At 48.0% G+C, this 15639-nt stretch overlaps 1 protein-coding gene and 1 long non-coding RNA gene across 2 annotated transcripts in view; one reads left to right on the top strand and one right to left on the bottom strand.

The window, feature by feature from the left end:
* The window catches only part of EIF4G2 (eukaryotic translation initiation factor 4 gamma 2), a 42996-nt gene extending 31861 nt beyond the window's left edge, over nt 1-11135 (bottom strand). The window contains exon 1 of the mRNA XM_073578385.1: nt 10904-11135. The gene's annotated coding sequence lies outside the window, so the exon portion shown is untranslated. The remainder of the gene's footprint in view (nt 1-10903) is intronic.
* Nucleotides 3983-4417, top strand: LOC141092330 (uncharacterized). Its single transcript, XR_012232770.1, has 3 exons — nt 3983-4074; nt 4123-4219; nt 4316-4417. It is a non-coding gene; the product is annotated as an uncharacterized lncRNA (long non-coding RNA).
* Nucleotides 11136-15639: the final 4504 nt, after the last annotated feature.

Here is a 15639-nt window from a genome sequence, read left to right as displayed (position 1 = left end):
CCTTCTGGCTTGTCAGCTCTTGGTTTTCAGCTCTGTTCCAGTCATCTAAAGCTAAGTTTTTCTGCTAATGTTCACACTTGATTTTGTTGGTTTATTCAGTTTTTTTGTGTGGTCTGCCAGCCCCAGCTGGGGGCTGAGCTGAATTTCCACTCTTGTTTATCAGTATTTTGCCAAATTGGCTTTCTGTCCCTTACTAGTTCGGTGTCTTTTTGCTCTATCTCAGAATATTCCAGAGTGCTGATATAGTGGGAGAAGTCTAGTGACTTCAGGGTTAATTTTGCTATCAGAAGTGTTGAACATTATTTTTGTAGGGTTTCTTGCAGGTTGCAGACAGTGACTTGCCTTTCCTTTCCTGTCTAGTTAGTTTGGGCCCCATCATTTGCTCAGCCTATTTTCCTGCCTGTGTTTGTGTCTTCATCTTGTTTCACCGTCAATACATGTGTGGGGGCTATCTATTCCTTTGGGGTCTGCTCTGGGGCAGTTAGTATTCCCTTTTCTTGCATTAGGCTTATGTAGTCCTCCGGCCGTGACGAGGCGTCTAGGAACATTGTAGGCACGCTCCACGGCTGCTAGTTGTGTGGTAAGATCAGGGATCTGCAATCTGCATAGTTACCAACTTCTCTGGTTTTCTGTGGCTTAGCTTGTTTTGTTTTTCTTTCCTCCTCGGTGACCCATTCATAACAGACGTCCTAGACACTACATACATGTGTATCGATGTCAGTAGCCAAAGCAATTGTTGAAAAGTGTTTTGCAGACTTTCGTTTATAATCCGTGTCAGATGCTTCTCGAATAAGATTCCAGCAATAGTCGGCCAGAATTGACGTACTCCACTTTCCCTGGTACCTTTCCTCCATCAATGTCTTGGTGAAATCTTTCACCGTGTTCATCACTAACACAATCGGCTGGAAAAAAAAAAAGTCCAAGTGAGAATGTAGAAAATGCATTTTTAGTGACATATTGCATTTCAGCAAATGATATGCTGTGAGCATGTTGTCCACGAGTTGTTCAAAGTTCAGTGCCTTGCTGTTGCCAAGGAAGTTGAAGGTCACATCTTTAAAGGCTCTCCATGCCACTTGTTCAGCACCTTGCAAAAGACTAAAGATACAGTCATTATATCTCTGATCTGTGGGCCAATAAAAAATACCTTCTTTAATCTTTGAATCACTTATTCTTGGAAATTTGTCACAAGCAAGAAAAGGCTTCCAATTCTTTGTTCATTGCTTGGACAAAATTCTTCATAAGCCCAAGTTTAATATGCAAAGGAGGGAGTAATATCTTTGCTGGATCAACGAGAGGATGTTTAACATTCTCCTGTCCAGCAACCAGGTTTTTGCGGAGTGGTCAGTCCTTTCTGAAATAAAGCATTTCTGGTACACGACTGTCCCACTCACAAATAAAACAATACTTGGTATATCCAAGCTGCAGTCCAAGAAGAAGTGCAACAACTTTTAGATCACCACATATGTTTGTTATAATTTCTACAATTAATGTGGGTCAACAGTAACTCCATATTCTCATACGTTTCTTTCATGTGTATGGCATGTCCAATAGGTATAGAAGGATAGATATTTCTGTTGGGTAGTAAAACAGCCTTCACACTTAAAACGGATGAGTCAATGAACTGTTGCCATTCCTTCAGGTCATGTTCGCATCCAAGAGCACCAAACAACCCCAAGACGTCGCTGCAAAAGGTTAAACTGTCGACATGGTTGAAAAATTGCTTAAGGTCTTCGTGACGACTGCGAAAAACAAACTCTTGTTCCTGGTAATAAGAGATTCCGTTCTTGTAGCCTTGATCCCAATAATTCTGCCTGCCTCTGACAATTTCAAATCTCTGCCCAAGTCACTCAGATCAGCTTGGCAGATGTCAAAGGCTCAAAGTCTGGGTCTGCAGCAGTTTCATTTTCAACTGACATTGTTAGTTCTTCTTTGTTGTCCTCCATTGTCCATACTTTGGGCGGCTTTGGAACACAAAGACTTTCATCGTGTGGCACTGGTCTTATGGCTGAAGGAAGATTAGGATATTCTATTGATTTCTTGCTCTTTGCTGAATATCCTGTTACATTTGTAAGGCAGAAGTAGCAATCTGTTACATGATCTCTCTGCTCTCTCCATATCATTGGGACAGCGAATGGCATTGAAGGTCGTGATCCATTCAGCCATGCTCTAAGGCTTCTAGAACAAGATGCACAGCATATGAGGTGCCCACTGTTTGTCCTGATCTCCAATTGAACATTCAAAGTATAGTTCATATGCTTTCTTAACAAGTGGAGTGATTTTCTTCTTTTGTGCTTTCATTGTATATTCTCCACATACGTAGCAGAAACTATCACTGCTGTTGAGACACCGATGTGACATTTCAAAATAAATCTTCAGTTCTTACAATGCAAAGTATTTAGGCGAATCGCATATGATAGTAACTATATTGAAGCCCGATGCTATCGCATCGGGAGGGTGGTAATGTCATGATGGGGCAGGCTTTGCAGCATTGAAAATCTCTCTCCCTCATGTGCTCACAGCTCCTGGGCAGGGGAGGAAGCAAAAGACAATACTGATCACAGAGGATTCATTTTGTGAGGTAAAATATTGTTTAAAAACAGTCAGTGAAATATTTTACCTCAAAAAATGAATCCTCCCTCTGTGATCCCCTGCTGTAATGTCAGTATTGTCTTTTGCTTCCTCCCCTGCCCAGGAGATGTGGTATGCTTCGTACACAGTCAGCCGAATGATTCACTGCGCCTGAGCGGAATTCGCATAATAAGTGCTTGCATATGTGTACATCAGCGATTTATGTTCTTTCAGTGGAAAATTCAGAATATACTGCTTCAGATAAAGTTCATACGAGTTTTTAGAACAACAGAATATAATGTTTCGTATCCTTCTCAAAAACCTTACGTGATAGGAAAAATCTGAAGTCATTTCTGAAATCAGCATGAAAAAAAAAAATCTATCACGAACACTTAAAATTGTCTAAGGGACAAAACCTTGGTAACCGTGAATGGACGAGGGAGAGGTGGATACACGACTAGTGATCATGATGAAAATAGTGGATGGGGGGGGGGGGGGGTGGATACACGACTAGTGATCATGGTGAATATAATGGACGGAGAGGTGGATACACGACTAGTGATCATGGTGAATATAGTGGATGGGGTGAGAGGTGGATACACGACTAGTGATCATGGTGAATATAATGGATGGGGTGAGAGGTGGATAAACGACTAGTGATCATGGTGAATATAATGTATGGGGGAGAGGTGGATACACGACTAGTGATCATGGTGAATATAATGGATGGGGGGAGAGGTGTATACACGACTAGTGATCATGGTGAATATAATGTATGGGGGAGAGGTGGATACACGACTAGTGATCATGATTAATATAGTGGATGGGGGGAGGTGGATACACGACTAGTGATCATGGTGAATATAATGGATGGGGGAGAGGTGGATACACGACTAGTGATCATGGTGAATATAATGGATGGGGGAGAGGTGTATACACGACTAGTGATCATGGTGAATATAATGTATGGGGGAGAGGTGGATACACGACTAGTGATCATGATGAATATAGTGGATGGGGGGGAGGTGGATACACGACTAGTGATCATGGTGAATATAATGGATGGGGGAGAGGTGGATACACGACTAGTGATCATGGTGAATATAATGGATGGGGGGGGAGGTGTATACACGACTAGTGATCATGGTGAATATAATGTATGGGGGAGAGGTGGATACACGACTAGTGATCATGGTGAATATAATGGATGGGGTGAGAGGTGGATACACGACTACTGATCATGGTGAATATAATGTATGGGGGAGAGGTGGATACACGACTAGTGATCATGGTGAATATAATGGATGGGGGGAGAGGTGTATACACGACTAGTGATCATGGTGAATATAATGTATGGGGGAGAGGTGGATACACGACTAGTGATCATGATGAATATAGTGGATGGGGGGGAGGTGGATACACGGCTAGTGATCATGGTGAATATAATGGACGGAGAGGTGGATACACGACTAGTGATCATGGTGAATATAGTGGATGGGGTGAGAGGTGGATACACGGCTAGTGATCATGGTGAATATAATGGATGGGGGAGAGGTGGATACACGACTAGTGATCATGGTGAATATAATGGATGGGGTGAGAGGTGGATAAACGACTAGTGATCATGGTGAATATAATGTATGGGGGAGAGGTGGATACACGACTAGTGATCATGGTGAATATAATGGATGGGGGAGAGGTGTATACACGACTAGTGATCATGATGAATATAGTGGATGGGGGGGAGGTGGATACACGACTAGTGATCATGGTGAATATAATGGATGGGGGGAGAGGTGTATACACGACTAGTGATCATGGTGAATATAATGTATGGGGGAGAGGTGGATACACGACTAGTGATCATGGTGAATATAATGGATGGGGTGAGAGGTGGATACACGACTACTGATCATGGTGAATATAATGTATGGGGGAGAGGTGGATACACGACTAGTGATCATGGTGAATATAATGGATGGGGGGAGAGGTGTATACACGACTAGTGATCATGGTGAATATAATGTATGGGGGAGAGGTGGATACACGACTAGTGATCATGATGAATATAGTGGATGGGGGGGAAGGTGGACACGACTAGTGATCATGGTGAATATAATGGATGGGGGAGAGGTGGATACACGACTAGTGATCATGATGAATATAGTGGATGGGGGGGAGGTGGATACACGGCTAGTGATCATGGTGAATATAATGGACGGAGAGGTGGATACACGACTAGTGATCATGGTGAATATAGTGGATGGGGTGAGAGGTGGATACACGGCTAGTGATCATGGTGAATATAATGGATGGGGGGAGAGGTGTATACACGACTAGTGATCATGGTGAATATAATGTATGGGGGGGGTGGATACATGACTAGTGATCATGATGAATATAGTGGATGGGGGGGTGGATACACGACTAGTGATCATGGTGAATATAATGGATGGGGGGGGAGAGGTGGATACACGGCTAGGGATCATGATGAATATAGTGGATGGGGGGGAAGGTGGACACACGACTAGTGATCATGGTGAATATAATGGATGGGGGGAGAGGTGTATACACGACTAGTGGTCATGGTGAATATAATGTATGGGGGAGAGGTGGATACACGACTAGTGATCATGATGAATATAGTGGATGGGGGGGGAAGGTGGACACACGACTAGTGATCATGGTGAATATAATGGATGGGGGGAGAGGTGTATACACGACTAGTGATCATGGTGAATATAATGGATGGGGGAGAGGTGGATACACGACTAGTGATCATGATGAATATAGTGGATGGGGGGGGAGGTGGATACACGGCTAGTGATCATGGTGAATATAATGGACGGAGAGGTGGATACACGACTAGTGATCATGGTGAATATAGTGGATGGGGTGAGAGGTGGATACACGGCTAGTGATCATGGTGAATATAGTGGATGGGGGGAGAGGTGTATACACTACTAGTGATCATGGTGAATATAATGTATGGGGGGGAGGTGGATACATGACTAGTGATCATGATGAATATAGTGGATGGGGGGGTGGATACACGACTAGTGATCATGGTGAATATAATGGATGGGGGGGGAGGTGGATACACGGCTAGTGATCATGGTGAATATAATGGACGGAGAGGTGGATACACGGCTAGTGATCATGGTGAATATAATGTATGGGGGGGGAGGTGGATACACGACTAGTGATCATGGTGAATATAGTGGATGGGGGAGAGGTGTAAACACGACTAGTGATCATGGTGAATATAGTGTATGGGGGGGAGGTGGATACATGACTAGTGATCATGATGAATATAGTGGATGGGGGGGTGGATACACGACTAGTGATCATGGTGAATATAATGGATGGGGTGAGAGGTGTATACACGACTAGTGATCATGGTGAATATAATGGATGGGGGAGAGGTGGATACAGGACTAGTGATCATGGTGAATATAATGGATGGGGGAGAGGTGTATACACGACTAGTGATCATGATGAATATAGTGGATGGGGGGAGGTGGATACACGACTAGTGATCATGGTGAATATAATGGATGGGGGGAGAGGTGGATACACGGCTAGTGATCATGGTGAATATAATGGACGGAGAGGTGGATACACGACTAGTGATCATGGTGAATAGTGGATGGGGTGAGAGGTGGATACACGGCTAGTGATCATGGTGAATATAATGGATGGGGGGAGAGGTGTATACACGACTAGTGATCATGGTGAATATAATGTATGGGGGGAGGTGGATACACGACTAGTGATCATGATGAATATAGTGGATGGGGGGTGGATACACGACTAGTGATCATGGTGAATATAATGGATGGGGGCGAGAGGTGGATACACGGCTAGTGATCATGGTGAATATAATGGACGGAGAGGTGGATACACGACTAGTGATCATGGTGAATATAATGTATGGGGGAGAGGTGGATACACGACTAGTGATCATGGTGAATATAATGGATGGGGGGAGAGGGATACACGACTAGTGATCATGGTGAATATAATGGATGGGGTGAGAGGTGGATACACGACTAGTGATCATGGTGAATATAATGGATGGGGGGAGAGGTGGATACACGACTAGTGATCATGGTGAATATAATGTATGGGGGAGAGGTGGATACACGACTAGTGATCATGGTGAATATAATGTATGGGGGAGAGATGGATACACGACTAGTGATCATGGTGAATATAATGGATGGGGGGGAGAGGTGGATACACGACTAGTGATCATGGTGAATATAATGGATGGGGGGAGAGGTGGATACACGACTAGTGATCATGGTGAATATAATGGATGGGGGAGGTGGATACACGACTAGTGATCATGGTGAATATAATGGATGGGGGAGGTGGATACACGGCTAGTGATCATGGTGAATATAATGGATGGGGGGGGGGAGAGGTGGATACACGGCTAGTGATCATGGTGAATATAATGGATGGGGGGGGAGAGGTGGATACACGGCTAGTGATCATGGTGAATATAATGGATGGGGGAGAGGTGGATACACGACTAGTGATCATGGTGAATATAATGGATGGGGGAGAGGTGGATACATGAATAGTGATCATGGTGAATATAATGGATGGGGGAGAGGTGGATACACGACTAGTGATCATGGTGAATATAATGGATGGGGGAGGTGGATACACGACTAGTGATCATGGTGAATATAATGGATGGGGGAGGTGGATACACGGCTAGTGATCATGGTGAATATAATGGATGGGGGGGGAGAGGTGGATACACGGCTAGTGATCATGGTGAATATAATGGATGGGGGAGAGGTGGATACACGACTAGTGATCATGGTGAATATAATGGATGGGGGAGAGGTGGATACATGAATAGTGATCATGGTGAATATAATGGATGGGGGGAGAGGTGGATACATGACTAGTGATCATGGTGAATATAGTGGACGGGGGAGAGGTGGATACACGACTAGTGATCATGGTGAATATAATGGATGGGGGGAGAGGTGTATACACGACTAGTGATCATGGTGAATATAATGGATGGGGGGAGAGGTGGATACATGACTAGTGATCATGGTGAATATAGTGGATGGGGAGAGGTGGATACACGACTAGTGATCATGGTGAATATAGTGGATGGGGAGAGGTGGATACACGACTAGTGATCATGGTGAATATAGTGGATGGGGAGAGGTGGATACACGACTAGTGATCATGGTGAATATAGTGGACGGGGGAGAGGTGGATACATGACTAGTGATCATGAATATAGTGGACGGCTGTAATAGAGTGGGCGGGGGTATGAATATAATCGATGAGGAGTCTGGATATATTGCCATCAGATATATGTATACGCATAATGGATGTATACGCATAATGGATGTATACGCATAATGGATGTATACGCATAATGGATGTATACGCATAATGGATGTATACGCATAATGGATGTATACGCATAATGGATGTATACACCGACTCCACGACTCCCACACATATTGCTTATATTTAAGTGAAAAATTTATTGTAGTACAATGTGAACATCAGACATTAAATCATTTTTATGATCCAATAATCAAGATATTTAGATAGAACAGAATATATATTGGTGTACTACCCGGTTTTCATTCTTTTTGGTACAGATACGATATGGATAGACAGATATGGATAAATGGATATATAGATAGAGCAGATTTCTAATCTGCTTTTGCTATTGAAAACATTATCTATGAGCTCAAAAACCTTTCAGGTGATGCAGTTTTTTAAAAAGATGATCAGCTTTTGCAGCTGAAAAACGTATCCTCAAAAAACGCAGCAAAAACGCTGTGTGTGAATGTAGCCTTAGATCAGGAATATAACAGCCATTTATAGGACATTTCATAACTTTCCCAAATTCCTATGAAAAAATATTCAGCACATTCTGCATTGAATTACTGTACCCAATTTATTCTATATTTTAGGAGTCGGAGTCGGTCCATTTTATACCGACTCCAACTCCACCAAAATGAGCACCGACTCCGACGCCCTGATACGCATAATGGGTGTATACGCATGTAATCAGCTATAGGGCCAGGATCAGATACAGGGGGTGTCAGACCAGTTATAGGGATGATCATAATATATGGAGGGCACGACTATACTACATGATGGCATTATATAGGGTGGGTACAGGTGTAATCAGCCATGATTATATACAATATGGGGTGGGGCACAAAGAAAAAGATAGGGTGTAGTATTATACCACATGAAGACTTATATAGGGGGAGTCCAAGTAATATATCGTGTGTGGGACCCATTATACCACATGAAGCCTTATATTGTGGGGGGGCCCCCATTTCACCATATGATGCCTTATATAGGGGGTCCAGGGAACATTATACCCCATGATGCCTTATATGGGTTAAGGTGGTATTCAGGTAATATATGAGGGGGTGCATCATTACACCCTGGATTATACCATATGAAGCCTTATACAGGCGGGTCAAGGTAATATATGGGGGGGCATCATTACACCCTGGATTATATAACATGACTTCTTATATAGGGGATCCAGGTAATATATGGTGAGCACCATTACACCCTGGATTATACCATATGATGCCTTATATAGGGGGTCCAGGGAACATTATACCCCATGATGCCTTATATGGGCTAAGGTGGTATTCAGGTAATATATGAGGGGGGTGCATCATTACACCCTGGATTATACCACATGACTTCTTATATAGGGGGTCCAGGTAATATATGGGGGGGGGGAAGCACCATTACACTTCTACTAAACGATGCCTTATACAGGGCGTGCAGGTAATATATGGGGGGGGAGCACCTTTACACACTGGATTATACCATATGATGCCTTATACAGGGGGAGTCCAGGTAATATATGGGGGGAGCACCTTTACACCCTGGATTAAACCATGATGCCTTATACAGGGGGGTCCAGGTAATATATGGGGGGAGCACCTTTACACCCTGGATTATACCATATGATGCCTTATACAGGGGGGTCCAGGTAATATATGGGGGAGCACCTTTACACCATGGATTATACCATATGATGCCTCATACAGGGGGGTCCAGGTAATATATGGGGGGGGAGCACCTTTACACCCTGGATAATACCATGATGCCTTATACAGGGGGGGTCCAGGTAATATATGGGGGGAGCACCTTTGCACCATAGATTATACCATATAATGCCTTATTACCTGGACCCCCCAGTATATATGGGGGGGGCACCTTTACACCCTGGATTATACCATGATGCCTTATACAGGGGGGGGGGGGGGGGGGGTGTCCAGGTAATATATGGGGGGAGCACCTTTACACCCTGGATTATACCATGATGCCTCATACAGGGGGGTCCAGGTAATATATGGGGGGAGCACCTTTGCACCATAGATTATACCATATAATGCCTTATTACCTGGACCCCCCTGTATATATGGGGGAGCACCTTTACACCCTGGATTATACCATGATGCCTTATACAGGCGGGGGGGTTCCAGGTAATATATGGGGGGGGGCACCTTTACACCCTGGATTATACCATGATGCCTTATACAGGGGGGGGGGGTTCCAGGTAATATATGGGGGGGGGGGGGGTCCAGGTAATATATGGGGGGGGGCACCTTTACACCCTGGATTATACCATGATGCCTTATACAGGGGGGGGGGGTCCAGGTAATATATGGGGGGGGGGGAAGCACCTTTACACCCTGGATTATACCATGATGCCATATACAGGGGGGGGGGGTGGTCCAGGTAATATATGGGGGGGGGAGCACCTTTACACCCTGGATTATACCATGATGCCTCATACAGGGGGGTCCAGGTAATATATGGGGGGGGGGCACCTTTACACCCTGGATTATACCATGATGCCTTATACAGGGGGGTCCAGGTAATATATGGGGGAGCACCTTTACACCCTGGATTATACCATGATGCCTTATACAGGGGGGTCCAGGTAATATATGGGGGGGGCACCTTTACACCCTGGATTATACCATGATGCCTTATACAGGGGGGTCCAGGTAATATATGGGGGAGCACCTTTACACCCTGGATTACACCATATGTTGCCGGATATAGGGGGTGCACATCTGGAGACAAAGGGCCAATGCCGGGGCCCCATAGCCGGGGGGATGCTGGGCCCCGCTGTCCCTTTGTCTGACATCCACCCTTATCCCCAGCCATTACAGCAGTGATGTGAGGAGATACAGATAGACGGACCCCCCCGTCCACAGCCCAGGCCCCGCCATCCCCATCCAGCCGCCGCCATTTTCTCAGTGTCCGCCATCTTAGGCGGAGAGCCGCTGCTTCTCACCTCTCCTAGAGCCCGGCAGTTTCCTGATGCGGTGTGGAGCGTATCCCAGAGAAAAAAAAAACGGGTCAGAGGGAACGGGGGAAAAGGGGAGCGGCCGGGTCCCGTGTACGGAGCAGCAGCCGCGATGCCGACACCTCGGCTATCACTCAGCGAATCCCGGGGAAGCACACTGGACAAACTTTATCAACGAGCTCAGCCTAACCTGATCTCTGACTGCAGGGTGGTGAAAATATTAGCGGTCCGGCCAGTCACACTGCGAGGACTGATGAAGGACGTGGCCGGTGGGGGGAGGAAGGCCAATCAGAGAGCAGGGGGCGTGTTCGTGCTAGTGGGGTGAGTTGAGGCGCAGCACAGCCGCAGTGCAGCAGCGCTATTCACGAAGATGTGTAGTGTGCGTAGATTGCGTACACACACTGTGGGGGCTGTGAGGGGGCGCCGCCGGGTTTTGGGGTCTTCTTTCAGGATGGAGAGTGTTAATGGCCGGCCCTGGTCATAGGAGGGTGTTTACTGGGCAGCAGCCGGGCTGTGGGGTGAGGGAGCCTCCCATTTCCGGGCTCCTTTGTCTGTTTGTGTGTAGTCACCCTGATTGTGTAACTGCCTGAGGCGACCCTCATCCTCCATCATCCTTGGGGCTCCTCTCCGCCTGCCTGTGATCATGGCGGACGCTCGCTGCACCATTTCCATCATTTTTTTATGAGAAAATCGAAGGAGACGCTGCAGCTTTTTAGGGCGGTGTTCATACTGCATTCATTCCTAATAAATATCCAGAAATGGAAAATGGCGGCGCACGGGCCCGAGTGCAGCAGGCGGCGTCCTCGCCGACGTATCCAAGCGAATCGCTCACTGGCATTGCCCAGATTGCTAGCACGGTGGGTATACGACCTGCTGGGTATATTGGCTCGGTGGGCACACGGCCCAGTGGATATACGGCGGCACGGTAAGTATACAGCCTGGTTGGTATACAACTTGGTGGGTATATGGCCTGGTTGGTATACGGCTTGGTGGGCACACGGCCCAGTAGATATATGGCAGCACGGTGAGTATTCAGCAGCACAGTGGATATACGGCGGAACAGTGGGCATACAGCAGCATGGTATTTGGCATTGGGTTTACGGCTTGACGTTATGGCTGCAGAAGCAAAACCTGCACGAGGGGCTATCAGAAATACATATGGGGATATGGATACACGGGAGGGCTATCAGAGAGACGGGAGGATTGGATACAAGGGGGAGTTATCGGATATGTGGAGGGGGGACTGGATACACAGAAGGGTTATCGGATACATGGAGGGGGGATCGGATACACGGGATGGTTATCAGATGCATGGGGATGTTTCTTGGCTTCACAGGGTTTATCGGATACACAGGATTATCAGATACATGAAGGGATTATCGGATACACGGGGTTATCAGATGCACTGGAGAGGGCTATCGGATACAACAGGGGGTTTGTCGGATACATACTAAATCTTTTACACGCATAACCTAATCCTGCCATGGTGAACTCCAGATTTGTCTCCCAGCGAGCACATTGGGGGTGTCATTAGTCGGTGATAACTCAGGAGCTGTCAGCAGGGGATTTTGATGATTTACGCAAGTGAATTCAGCGGCAGAACTCCTCAGACAACCATTAAAAGGGTGTTAGGTGTCGGGTTCCGGGCGCTGCACAGTAGGAATCCCGAGCCTTGCCATCGACAGTCTTCCATTCCCCTCCAGCCGAAGTGGAGCCTGCTCAGCAGACTCCACGATATCGGCGTTCTGCCCACACCAGCATTGTGGGTTCGGTGGCAGCTGCCACATCTGGTCCAGTTATGGCAATGCAGCCTGGCCAGCAGCAAAAGACTCCAGGAGTCTGTCCTTCCTTTGGTCCACTGAGCATGCTCATGAGACGATCTCCCATTGGGGATCAGGAGTCACATGCTCAGGTCCTTCTCCAGTTCTGATTGGTCCATCTGGAGGATCAGGAAGGTCCCGTAGGGCATGGCTATAAAAGGTTCGCATGGCTGCCCCGCCATGCGCTATGATAGTCTCTGAGGCTATAGTACTTAGTGTATGCATGATGATGGATGAATGAGCCTGGTGACTGACGCATTATAATTCCCCCTCCTTGGACATTACGCATAAGTTAGGGTTAGGAATTAGAGTCAGCTCAATAGCTCAGACACTGCACAGCGCCGCAGTGTTATCCTCATCTACCTTCAGTGCCTAGGGTGTCGGCCGGTACTGGCCTCCTCGACACTGCTACCACAGCGTCCGCCACAGTAACGCCGTGTGTGCGCTTTCCAGCACCGTTGTTAGGCTGGTTAGTGGCATCCGTCAGGGCGGACATTGCACCCGTCATAAGCAGTGGTTAACACTACCCTGACCTGTGACGTAAACAGGTTGTGGTTGTTCGCCAGCTGGCACGTGCTACATGAAGCAACGAAGTTCGTGCCTGCTAGCACAGGGTCAGGGGTTACCTACCGGTGTCCGTTTTTTCTCCTAAACGCCTTCCCCTCATTGTTTAGCAGCAGTTGGTCACCACTGCATGGTGGGCCCGGGCTGTGAACGCACCCCTTATATTACTTCATCTTAATTTATTTGGTGCGTTCCGCCAGCCCGTAACATCATAGCGCCAGGGCCTGGCTAACAATGACGGACGAGCAGCGCTTGCAGCGATATGTCCAGCAGCTGGAGGGCAGGTTGTCCGCTCTTGAGCGCTCAGCCTCAGCTGCGGACGTCACTGCAGTCGCCGTCCAGGCGGCAGCAGAGGCGGTCTCCCGTGCCTCTACATCCATTCCAGTCCCAACATTGTTCCGTTACCCGACAACTTCTCGGGCGACAGCGTCACCTGTAGGGGTTTCGTGAGCCAGTGCTCTATTCAGCTTGAGTTACTGGCCACGCGATTTCCTTCAGAGCGGGCTAAGGTGGGGTTCATCATCTCCCTCCTGTCGGGCAGGGCTTTGGAATGGGCCACTCCACTGTGGGAGCGTGGTGACCCCATGGTTCTGAGTGCTGCTCAGTTCCTGACCTCCCTAAAGCAGGTCTTCTTGGGGCCACGGGTCACACACGACACCTCTCTCCAGTTGGCACTAACACAGAGATCCCTCTCGGTCAGCCATTATGCCGTCCGCTTCCGGAGACTGGCTTCCGAGCTGGAATGGCCTGATAAAGCACTCCCTGTGTTCTGGAGAGGTTTGGCAGAGCGCGTTAAAGATGCTCTAGCCACCAGGGAGGTTCCTGTTAGTCTGGAGGAGCTGATTACCGTTTCCACCCGCATAGATCTCCGTTTTACGGAGCGCAGGTTGGAGCGTTCTCAGTCCAGACCGAGGGTTAGGTTGGCTCCCGCCTTCTCTAAACCCCTTGAACCCCCCGCTCTGGGAGTCATGCCCCCGGAGGCCATGTAGGTGTCTCGCACCGGCTCCTAGTCGCGCCCGGTGCGAATCTCAGCATGCTGTTTCCAGTGTCGACAGCCTGGTCACCTGGCCAACAGGTGCCCTCAGCGGTAGGGAAACGATCGTGTCTAGTGGTAGTCGGAGGAGGCCTACTAGATACTGGAACGTTCTCCAAACTGTCCTTCCGAGGGACGTTAGAGAGCGGTGCTTCCACCTGGGAGGTAGAGGTCTGTGTGGACACCGGGCAGAGGGAAACTTTATGACCTCGGCCTTCACCCAACGGCACGCAATTCCCTTGGTGCCACTTCCTCACCCTGTGACCATCAGGGTGGTCAACGGTTCGACCTTACCATCCCAAATTACACACCAGACAGCACCCTTTGGGCTCTCAATCTCTCCGTCCCACCATGAGACGTCTCTGCTCATTATGCCTGAGGGCATCGACCAGGTTCTCCTAGGAGTTGCTTGGCTCCGTTGCCATTCTCATATCGAGTGGTCCTCGGGGAGAATACTGGGTTGGAGCAAGTCCTGTGAGGGTAGATGCATGAGGGACTGTGTTCAGGTAGCCTCCACCGAGGTGCCTGCGGATCTCTCCGCACTCCCCAGACACTACCAGCAGTACGCGGACGTGTTTTCTAAAAAATCTGCGGAGACCCGCCCCATCGTCCTTATGACTGTCCTATAGACCTTCTGCCAGGCACGGAGCCTCCTCGAGGCCGCGTATATCCGCTGTCCCTCCCGGAGACGGAGGCCATGTCACAATACAGAACCTCGCAAGAGGGTTTATTAGGAAGTCGGTGTCACCAGCGGGGGCAGGGTTCTTCTTCGTGCAGAAGAAGAGTGGAGAGCTGCGCCCTTGCATTGATTACAGAGGCCTCAATGCCATAACCATCAAAAACAAATATCCTCTTCCCCTGATCTCTGAGCTGTTCGACGGGTTGCGATGGACCTGGATCTTCACTAAGCTATATCTACGGGGGGCTTACAACTTGATCCGCATACGTGAAGGGGCCGAGTGGAAGACAGCCTTTAGTACCAGGGATGGCCACTATGAGTATGTGGTTATGCCCTTCGGCCTCTAACGCACCAGCTGTCTTCCAGGACTTCGTGAATGATGTCTTTCGCGATATGCTTTCCACCTCGGTGGTGGTCTATCTGGATGACATCCTCATCTTCTCTCCAGATTTGGCCTCTCACCGGAGAGACGTCTGCTAGGTCTTCGACCGTTTGCGAGCGAATTCTCTCTTCGCCAAGTTGGAGAAGTGTCAATTTGAGCAGGAGTCTTTGCCGTTCCTGGGCTATATCATCTCGGCCCAGGGGTTGGCTATGGATCCTGCCAAATTGCAGGCGGTAATGGACTGGC

The sequence above is a fragment of the Dendrobates tinctorius genome, unplaced genomic scaffold (assembly GCF_039654945.1).
Source record: "Dendrobates tinctorius isolate UK_male_01 unplaced genomic scaffold, ASM3965494v1 ptg000059l, whole genome shotgun sequence".
In the NCBI taxonomy this organism is placed as follows: domain Eukaryota; kingdom Metazoa; phylum Chordata; class Amphibia; order Anura; family Dendrobatidae; genus Dendrobates; species Dendrobates tinctorius.
The sequence above is the reverse complement of the archived record's forward strand: the minus strand, read 5'-3'. Positions and strand labels throughout refer to the sequence as shown.